Below are 11,124 nucleotides of genomic sequence, written 5' to 3' on the forward strand. Positions count from 1 at the left end.
AATATGAGTAATATAATCGAATTAAAACTCCTAACTTATTTATCCTTTAATTAATTTAATTCATAATCCTAATCTAATTAGGATTTAACAAAATCAAATTAATTATTCATGTATCTAGCTACATGAATTTCGACCCCCTTGATCCATGGGCCCTATTGGGCTCATTTGGGCTTCCATCAATTAATTAACATCTATCTCTCTTTTAGGTTCCAAGTCTTATGTGTGACCCATTAGGTTCTTATTGCTTCTAGCCATATGCAACGTTATTAAATAAATTTCAAAGAATTATATTTAATCTTTGCATAACGGAATGATGTACAAAGTATGTGATTAGCAAGTCCGTAATGATTCCCCCAGAGCTATAAGAAGACAGGTTGATTCTTTCGTTAACCTTTCCATATTAGTTACAGTATAATTCGATCCTTTATCAACTACATTCTTGAACTGAATCTTATGACTATGGGTGATGTCAAGTCACATATAGCGAGACGTTCGTTTTACTTATACAGGTCGAGTCAACTCAAAAAGATAGGTTAAGTGAAATCTGTATTTCAACTCTTAAGCTATCACCTTGCAAGGATTTAGAGTCGAGTCTTCCACAAGCGATCCATGGATGTATCTCCCATTTATCGGGAGTGATAAATGCTCAATCCAATATATAACGATCCCGCAATCACTTCCTGTGATACCCAACGTCTACTGTTCACACCCCAGAATCATCTCCGTTAAGGATCGTGTTACACCAGAGTCAAAGCGTCACATTCCGTAATCCAGAATACCAATTAATATTCCTTTGAGTCTGAGGATTAGTTATACCTATTAATACCAATGAGATGAACAGGTGACAAGGATGAATCTACCCATCCTGTTATCTCAAATCGGATCCCCAATCCTAATGAACAACTTTTCATCGGATCTATGTAACTGTCCAGATATCTGCATATATGAAGCTTGTGAGATCAGCTTTCTGTCGGACAGAAGACATTGTTACATACAAGTCTCAACAGTGATATATCAATCCTAAACATATCACTTGACTTGGGGTGGTTTTAAGTTTATTAGTTTATTATAAAGTTTTGTCTCACTTTATGCTTGTATGAACACTTTATAATCACTTTAAATAAACTTACGGATTTCCTTTTATTAGACTTTATTTAGTGCTTAAAAGGGATTGCCTTTATATAGTTACAAAACATATATCTCATTAAAACAAATGATATAAAGAACAATTCATTTACATTAAGTTTGTATCCTAGAACAATTGTCTATAGGACACTAAACCCCAACATACTCCCACTTGGACTAAAGCCAATTGTTTCTAAAACTTATTCCAGTAGAAGTTAAATGACGATCATGTACTTTCTGGGTTAAAGGCTTTGTCAACGGATCTGCAACTTTGTCCTCTGTAGGTACTCTTTCTATTCTCACATCTCCTCTAGCCACAATCTCTCTAATGATGTGGTATCGCTTAAGGTAATGCTTGGACGCATTATGAGACCGTGGTTCCTTTGCTTGCGCAATGGCTCCATTGTTATCACAATATAGTGTAATGGGATTTACAATGTCAGGCACCACACCAAGTTCTGTAATGAACTTTCTTATCCAAACCGCTTCCTTTGATGCTTTCGCAGCTGCGATATACTTTGACTCTGTCGTAGAGAAAGCTACGCTTCCCTGCTTGGAACTCTTCCAACTGACCGCGCCCCCATTCAAGATAAACAGGTATCCTGATTGGGATTTAAAATCATTCTCATCTGTGAGATGACTTGCGTCTGAAAATCCTTATATTTTCATATCACCTTCTGTAACCCCCTCACTTGGATCACATGATATCTCACACAATATCAGTTATAGACATGCTTTCAATTCTCAATCATATCATCTGTGCTACGGAGGAGTTACACTCAACTCACGTACTTATATATCTCAACACATGTGCTTCCAGCTCACAATATTCGGATAGCACTCTCAACTTGGACCATTTCACATATCCATCTAAGCAAGCTTATATTCATTTATAATCCAACCATTATCCAGTTCCAGTATGTGCACAAGGCTCAACATGCCGTATTTACTCATAACACTGCAACATACTCAATCATATCACTTTCTTATCAATCATGACGTATCACAAACACTCAAACATTATCCACATCATTCACATCAGATTCAACCACATCTCACATTCAACAAGTCACAAGGCACAATACAGTCATACACATATATAAGCAATATGCTTACCGTCGCACTTGGTTCGATCTATTCAACACGATCGGGTGTGCGTTCAATTGCACCTTGCCCTCCTAATGTCACATAACATTTATACAATTAGCCTTAACATAAACTTAATAAAAATATAAACTAATCAATGCTATATGATTTACAAGACACTAACTCCACAAAGTTCATACAATCTAATCCTTTTATCTTAGATCATCACATGACCTACTTGCACACATTCTGCCATAACTTAATCGTCTACTAATCGCACGGTAATCGCATTATGCATATGAAACTTCTAATGACAATGCGATGAATCTAAAATGTATGTATTCAATCATGAAAACATATATGAATGTGGGAAGATGTATATGTTAGGGTTTTAGGGATGTTACACCTTCTCCGTACACTAGGAACATATCTTTAGTTCTTCTCAAGTACTTAAGAATGTTCTTGACGACAATCCAATGCTCGTCTCTCGGATTCCCTTGGTAACGACTCGTTACAGATAACGCGAACGCTACGTCAGGTCTAGTGCATAGCATAGCATACATAATCGAACCGATTGCGTTGGCGTACGGGACTACAGCCATGCGTCTTTTGTCATCATCGGTTTTAGGACATTTATGATTGTTTAACTTTACTCCATGTAGCATGGGTAAGTTACCTCGTTTCGATTCAAGCATGCTAAACCGATTTAGCACCTTTTCAATGTATGTAGCCTGTGAAAGACCAAGCAATCTTCTCGATCTATCTCTGTAGATCTTTATACCAAGTATATAAGCTGCTTCACAAAGGTCTTTCATTGAGAAGTTACCAGATAACCATACTTTTACCGACTATAGTAGAGTAATGTCATTTCCCATTAATAATATATTGTCCATATATAGTATGAGAAATGCTATAGAGCTCCCACTTGCTTTCTTGTAAATGCAAGCTTCTTCGCAATTTTGTTCGAAACCAAATTGTTTTATGGTTTCGTCAAAACGCTTATTCCAGCTTTTCGATGCTTGCTTGAGTCCATAAATGGATCTCTGAAGTTTGCAAACTTTGTTTGCATCCTTTGATATGAAACCTTCAGGTTGCATCATATATACATCCTCAAGCAGGTTTCCGTTTAGGAAAGCTATTTTCACATCCATTTGCCAAATCTCATAATCGTAGTGAGCGGCAATAGTAAGCATGATTCTGATTGATTTGGACATAGCCACAGGAGAGAAAGTTTCGTCATAATCAATTCCTTGCTTCTGACGATATCCTTTCGCTACTAACCTAGCTTTGTAGGTGCTAACCTTTCCATCCATGTCTGTCTTCTTTTTGAAGATCCATCTGCACCCAATGGGTTTTATCCCTTCGGGTGGATCAACCAAAGTCCACACTTGGTTAGTATACATGGAATCCATTTCAGAATCCATGGCCTCAAGCTATGCTTTAGAATCTGGACTAGTAAGAGCCTCTTCGTAGTTTTCGGGTTAGTCGTCTAACACAGGAACCTCATTATCATCTCCCACTAGAAAACCATATCTAACTGGGAGTTCACGAACTCCTTGTGATCTACGAATAGGTGGCACTGGAGTCTCATCTAATGGGACTTCTTCGGGTACCTCAACCGCCTCTGTTGTTTCAGTCGGTGTTTCTTCTTCTTAAACTTCGTCAAGTTCAATCACGCTTCCATTTTGTGTTTCTTCGAGAAACTCTTTCTCTAAGAAGGTTGCGTGCTTGGATACTATTACTTTCTGATCATCTGGATGATAGAAGTAATATCCTATAGTTTCCTTAGGGTATCCAATGAAGAAACATTTATCAGATTTCGAATCTAGTTTGTCGGACGCAATGCGTTTGACAAATGCTGAACAACCCCATACTCTCATAAATGAAAACACGGGTTTCCTACCAACGAACAATTCATATGGTGTGGAACTAGCGGATTTAGTTGGTACTCGATTTAGGGTGAAGAGGGCAGTTTCTAAGGCATAGCCCCAGAACGTCTTTGGAAGTAAGGCCATGCTCATCATGGATCGTACCATATCTAGTAGGGTACGGTTTCTCCTCTCGGACACACCATTGTGTTGTGGTGTATAGGGAGGTGTCCATTGTGAGCATATCCCACATTCAGTTAGATAATTCAGAAAATCATCTGAAAGATATTCGCCACCTCGATCAGATCGAAGCGTCTTTATTTTCTTTCCTAATTGATTTTCTACTTCATTCTTGAAGCATTTGAATTTCTCAAAAGCTTCTGATTTGTGCTTCATCAATTAGATGTAACCATATCGGGTATGGTCATCTATGAAGCTTATGAAGAATCTGAATCCTCCTCTTGCTTGGACTGACATAGGACCGCATACATCTGAATGAATGAGTCCTAGAGTGTCTGATACACGCTCACCTTTATTGCTAAAGGGTGTCTTTATCATTTTACCTTTTAAACATGATTCATATGTTTCCAATGATTCGGGATCGATTAGATCTATAAGCCCATCTGAATGTAGCTTTAGCATACGTCTCTTGTTTATATGGCCTAAACGACAATGCCACAAGTAAGTTGAATTATCTAGCTTATGTCTTTTGGTATCAATTGCAAAAACAGGAATTTTGTCATCTAACATATAAATCCCATTTTGTGATATTCCTGAAAAATAAAAGATCGAATCTTTATAAAAATTACAACTCTTGTCTTTTATTGAAATATGAAAACCGTCGCCAACAAGACGGCTAATAGAAATAATGTTACGAGACATTTGCGGAACATACAAACAGTTCCTTAATTCTATTACAAGCCCAGAGGGAAAATTCAAAACATAATCTCCAATTGCGAGGACGGCAACTCTTGCTCCATTTCCCACTCGCAAGTTTATGCTTCCTTTCTTTAGTTCCCCAGTCTGATTTAGCTCCTGCATATTTGTACAAATATGAGATCCACATCCGGTATCAAGTACCCAAGATTCAGACTGTGAAACTATATTTATTTCAATATAAAACATACCAGATGTTGAAGCACCGCCATTTCCCTTCTTGAGGGAGGCTAGGTACTCCTTGCAGTTCCTCTTCCAATGCCCGTCTTTACCACAGAAGTGGCACTCTCCTTTGGGCTTCTTCACTTCCTTTCCCTTAGCTTTGTAGGGCACGGCTTTCTTACCTTTCTTGGGATATTTAGGATTGGGATAATTCCCTTTCCTTTTCTTTGATCCCTCAATGACAAGAGCTGGTATGGCTTTGTCTTTCTTCATATTGGGCTCAACTAACTTGAGCATATTTGCAAGCTCTTCAAGAGAGGTTTACAAGTCATTCATCTAATAGTTCATAATGAACTGTGAATAACTCTCTGGGAGGGATTGAAGAATTAAGTTTATGCTTAATTCGTTATCCATCACAAATCCAATACTAGAAAGTTTGGTAATGTAGCCAATCATCTTGACACAATGTGTCATGACAGATGTGCCCTCTTGCATCCTGCAACGATATAGCAACTTGGATATCTCGTAGCGTTCGCACCTGGTTTGTTTCCCAAACAATTCCTTTAGGTGCATGATGATGGAATAGGCATCCATTTCCTCATGTTGCCTTTGTAATTCCGGTGTCATCGATGCAAGTATGATGCATCCGGCATGATCATCATCAGCCTTGTGCTTCTGGTAAGCATCAATTTCCTCAATGGGAGCATCATCAGCAGGGATATGGGGTATCGTTGTATCAAGTACATACTCTATCTTATCGAACTTCAAAACAATTTTGAGGTTACGAAACCAGTCGGTGAAGTTTGAACCATTCAATTTGTTATCGGTAAGAATGTTTTGCAGATTGGTTTTAGTCATGATTTTAAGAGTGTGTTTAATTAAACCTGAGAGTGAGAAAGAGTAAACGTATGTCATTCATTTGCTTAAAGTATATCAATCTAAAATTATAGGCCTTTTAGTTTATTTTAGATTGCTCCCACTATTTTGCCAAATTAATAGCCCTCCATATTAATTCGAAGAATTTCACAAATCCTTTAGTGAGCTAGGATCCTAACTCCTGAGATTTCGCCTTGAGTTTACTCAACAAGCTAGTCTCATTCATTAGGTAGATTTATGTAATCAATCACATCCTCAATGTGATTCCTAGGTTATTGGGTTACTAACCACATTAGTAACTGATATGCTATTCATATTAATCCCAACCATATTGCCCATTAGTTTATGACAACATGAGTTTACTCATCCAATTATCATAATCTAATTTAAGTATAGCAGCGGAAATATAAAATTTTAAACCTATTTCCATAAACCACAAGATCCGTTAACCGTTATTTCATATAAAGAGGGATAAGAAGAAATACCTTTTAGATGTTCTATCTACCGTTGCAAACGAAGTGCCCACAACTTCATAAGAGATAGAAACTGTCTACCAATCTGCCCCTACCCGAAAATACTTTCCAGAAATCCGAACGACAATCCGAACGGTGGAAACATGGAAGAATATGTCTAGAAGCTCCTGTCCAAAAATCGCGACGATCTGACAGTTCAATCTCTGGGAATCCGCGAAATCGTGAACTAACTTGATGTAGGAGTAGTAAAACGAATTTCTCCCTTTTGTTTGTTTTTCTTCTTTCATGAACACAACAAAACAAAACAAGTAAACGATCAGAAATCAACCGATTAATAGCAACCAAAATAGATTGCCTCTAATTAATCAACACAAGATCAAGGATAAAGAGAAAGAGATGAAAATCAATTGAACGGAAGGAAGCGGTGAAATCTCATCCTCGGCTAAGGGGATTTCGAATTCTCTCTCCTGGAATCAATAATGGATTTCGAAAAATCCCTAGTAGGGGGTATTTATAATCTCTTGTATCTAAACCCTAGTTAGATAGAATTAGGTTTCTTGAATAAGAATTCAATTCGGAATAGAATTCTTAAATATTATCTATTAATATATCTAAATATAAAAGATAATAATCAATAACCTTATTGGATAATAATAGGAGTAATATAATCTAATTAAAACTCCTAACTTATTTATCCTTTAATTAATTTAATTCATAATCCTAATCTAATTAGGATTTAACAAAATCAAATTAATTATTCATGTATCTAGCTGCATGAATTTCGACCCCCTTGATCCATGGGCCCTGTTGGGCTCATTTGGGCTTCCATCAATTAATTAACATCTATCTCTCTTTTAGGTTCCAAGTCTTATGTGTGACCCATTAGGTTCTTATTGCTTCTAGCCGTATGCAACGTTATTAAATAAATTTCAAAGAATTATATTTAATCTTTGCATAACGGAATGATGTACAGAGTATGTGATTAGCAAGTCCGTAATCATTCCCCCGGAGCTATAAGAAGACAGGTTGATTCTGTCGTTAACCTTTCCGTATTAGTTACAGTATAATTCGATCCTTTATCAACTACATCCTTGAACTGAATCTTATGACTATGGGTGATGTCAAGTCACATATAGCGAGACGTTCGTTTTACTTATACAGGCCGAGTCAACTCAAAAAGATAGGTTAAGGGAAATCTGTATTTCAACTCTTAAGCTATCACCTTGCAAGGATTTAGAGTCGAGTCTTCCACAAGCGATCCATGGATGTATCTCCCATTTATCGGGAGTGATAAATGCTCAATCCAATATATAACGATCCCGCAATCACTTCCTGTGATACCTAACGTCTACTGTTCACACCCAAGAGTCATCTCTGTTAAGGATCGTGTTACACCAGAGTCAAAGCGTCACATTCCGTAATCGAATACCAATTAATATTCCTTTGAGTCTGAGGATTAGTTATACCTATTAATACCAATGAGATGAACATGTGACAAGGATGAATCTACCCATCCTGTTATCTCAAATCGGATCCCCAATCCTAATGAACAACTTTTCATCGGATCTATGTAACTGTCCAGATATCTGCATATATGAAGCTTGTGAGATCAGCTTTCTGTCGGACAGAAGACATTGTTACATACAAGTCTCAACAGTGATATATCAATCCTAAACATATCACTTGACTTGGGGTGGTTTTAAGTTTATTAGTTTATTATAAAGTTTTGTCTCACTTTATGCTTGTATGAACACTTTATAATCACTTTAAATAAACTTACGGATTTCCTTTTATTAGACTTTATTTAGTGCTTAAAAGGGATTGCCTTTATATAGTTATAAAACATATATCTCATTAAAACAAATGATATAAAGAACAATTCATTTACATTAAGTTTGTATCCTAGAATAATTGTCTATAGGACACTAAATAGCATTAATCAAATAAATCAGGACCTTAACAAATATACGCGTATGAAATCAAATTCCATAAAATAAGAAAGAAGATAAAAAAAACCTGTATGGAATTGTTAGATCCAACATAGTATTGATCAACCGTCTTTAACCATCCAACATCATCATGAGTGTGAGGCACCAAATGAACATTGATCTTCCTAGGGACAATTCGTGATGTTGTATTATAAGCAATATAGGTTGATTCTACACAGAAACTGCTTGATAATACGATCTAGAAACATGCTTGAATTAGCATTCTGATGGTTGGTAGTGAGCAAACAATTAAAAGAGCTTGGTAAGTCAAATTAAATACAAAGTACAGTCAATAGACTAGATCACGGCATCAAAGAGGAATATCAAAGAAGACCCACAATAACGCAATTACTTTGTATGGACCTCATTATTTGAGGTAAAAGGAATTTTACCAAAAAAAATAAAGAAAGATAACATCACTTTCTAAAGGAAAGGAGAGGAGCAAATTAGTGTGATGCTTGAGTACATGCTTCCTACCTCTTTTGCCTAATAAAAAACCATAAAACCCTTAATAAAATAATCATCATAATCTCATTTAACATTCTCATCTTTCAAGCAAACATCTTTCACATTGACCAATATCTCCCTACTAAAATACTTCTAAATCAACAATCTTCTATGCTTCGAAAAATATTTTCTATTTTTCAAAAAAACTCAATCCACTCTATCAAACTTTAGTTTCACATATAAAGAACGAACTATCCTATTGATGAACCTTTCTCAGAAGAAAATAATGAATCAACTGATTCTGCTATGCCAAATTGCCCGATTAATAAAATTATCAACACAACTTTTACTAAACAAACTTAACCATTCTTTACTCAACCTTGATTTTATATATCCCAAAGCACGAATACACCATCTATTTGTACATTGGCATCCCGATATTCTCTTGACTGAAAATACAAATCCTAGACCCGACAAACAAAATAAATAAAATCAACTATAAATAGTTAACATCAACAAAATCACATAATTTCACAATATTTCACAAAATTTGAAACAATTTCACACAAATTCTCCTCTCTATAAAAATGATAGAAATTTGATGAAATCCATGTATAACAAAAAGAAAATATTATTAAAAAGCATTATCAAAATTAAAAAAAAATTGTAATAACAAAAATACTACAGATAAAACAATTCAAAAATATAACTACAAATAAAACTGTCTCTAATGAAAATGAATGAATCCATTAAATCGCAGTTACAACCAATTTAACATAATGTCACGAAAACTTCAAACGCAATCAAATCAATTTCATCTTATATGATTCAACGTAACCAAATTTCAACCAATTATATTATATTTCACACGGTTTCATTCCATTTCTTCTAATTTCTGCTGGTTTAATCAAATTTCAACTCTAATAAACAAATTAACAAACATAACCAGCAACAACAAAACAAAGCAATGCATATACATAGCTTATGAAATTGACTAAAATAAAGTGAAACGAAAAAAATCTACATACCTCAAAATTTCGAACATGCGAAATTTCATCCAAATCGGATTTACTAGAATACTTTTTATTTGATTTCTTTAATGATTTCTTTTGTCACTTGGTCACTATCTTCTTTCGATCATCATTCCACTACCATTACTCTCCTTATAAGGAGACTCAACGTTTTTCCGGACAACATTCTTCACAAGAACCTTTTTATTTTCATCACCATGCAACTTCTCCCCAAACATCTCTTCTATGTCTTCATAAAGCTATCACAGTCCACAATATTTTCCTCTTCAATCCATATCATACATCAATTTAATTTAAGTATTCTCTTCATAATCCTCAAAATTAGAAGAAGTGGAATGTTTCTAATTGTAAGAGAGAGTGTCATTTTCACCTTTAACCATTCTAAAAATTTACAAAAAGAAAAAACAAACAACGAATACACAAAGAAACAATACAACACATGAGAAACAAAGTACCTAATACGAAAAACATTGACCATACAAAGTACCTTCAAGGTCTATCTGAATTCAAGGCTACAACTAAGTTATATAACATTTGTTTATTTGAGTGGTGCAGTCTTTATCATTTACTTGATCATGTAACACCCCCAAATAGTTTCCAATTCTATTGCTTATTGCTTCTACTGAATTAACACTGCTTGTTTGAACTGTTACCATATCTTGGTCAAAATATGATGCAACATCTCCAATCTTAATCTATAAAATCTTCACCTACCAATTGCGTAGGCATATGTTGTTTATATGAATGGAAATTTGTTGTTTGAACAAGACCGAAATTGGGATACTGCATTAAAGAATTTCATCAGTGCTAGGTACATTCTTCTCTCCTTTATATATATATATATATGTACTTCTCTACTAGTGTCATTTTACTGTTCATATTTATTAACACAACTAACACAATGATAGTTTTGTCCTTCCATGTGTTGCTTTTCCTTGTTGTGGCAATCCACTTTAAAGAATCACTATGAAACCTAATTATCCCTTCTGAACAAGCTGCCATAATCAAATGAGGATATGATATATGATTTTTATTTTTGAAGTTAGATAGTTATATTGATTTTTTGGTGTAGTTTTAACTTTTTAATTTGTTTGGATCAATTCAGGCCTTTTATTACTTTCCAATATGGATG

General features: G+C 35.1%; 1 pseudogene; it reads right to left on the reverse strand.

The window, feature by feature from the left end:
* LOC136217696 (alpha-mannosidase At3g26720-like) overlaps positions 1-10,648 on the reverse strand; it is a 60,244-nt pseudogene extending 49,596 nt beyond the window's left edge.
* Positions 10,649-11,124: the final 476 nt, after the last annotated feature.

The sequence above is a fragment of the Euphorbia lathyris genome, chromosome 1 (assembly GCF_963576675.1).
Source record: "Euphorbia lathyris chromosome 1, ddEupLath1.1, whole genome shotgun sequence".
NCBI classification, from domain to species: domain Eukaryota; kingdom Viridiplantae; phylum Streptophyta; class Magnoliopsida; order Malpighiales; family Euphorbiaceae; genus Euphorbia; species Euphorbia lathyris.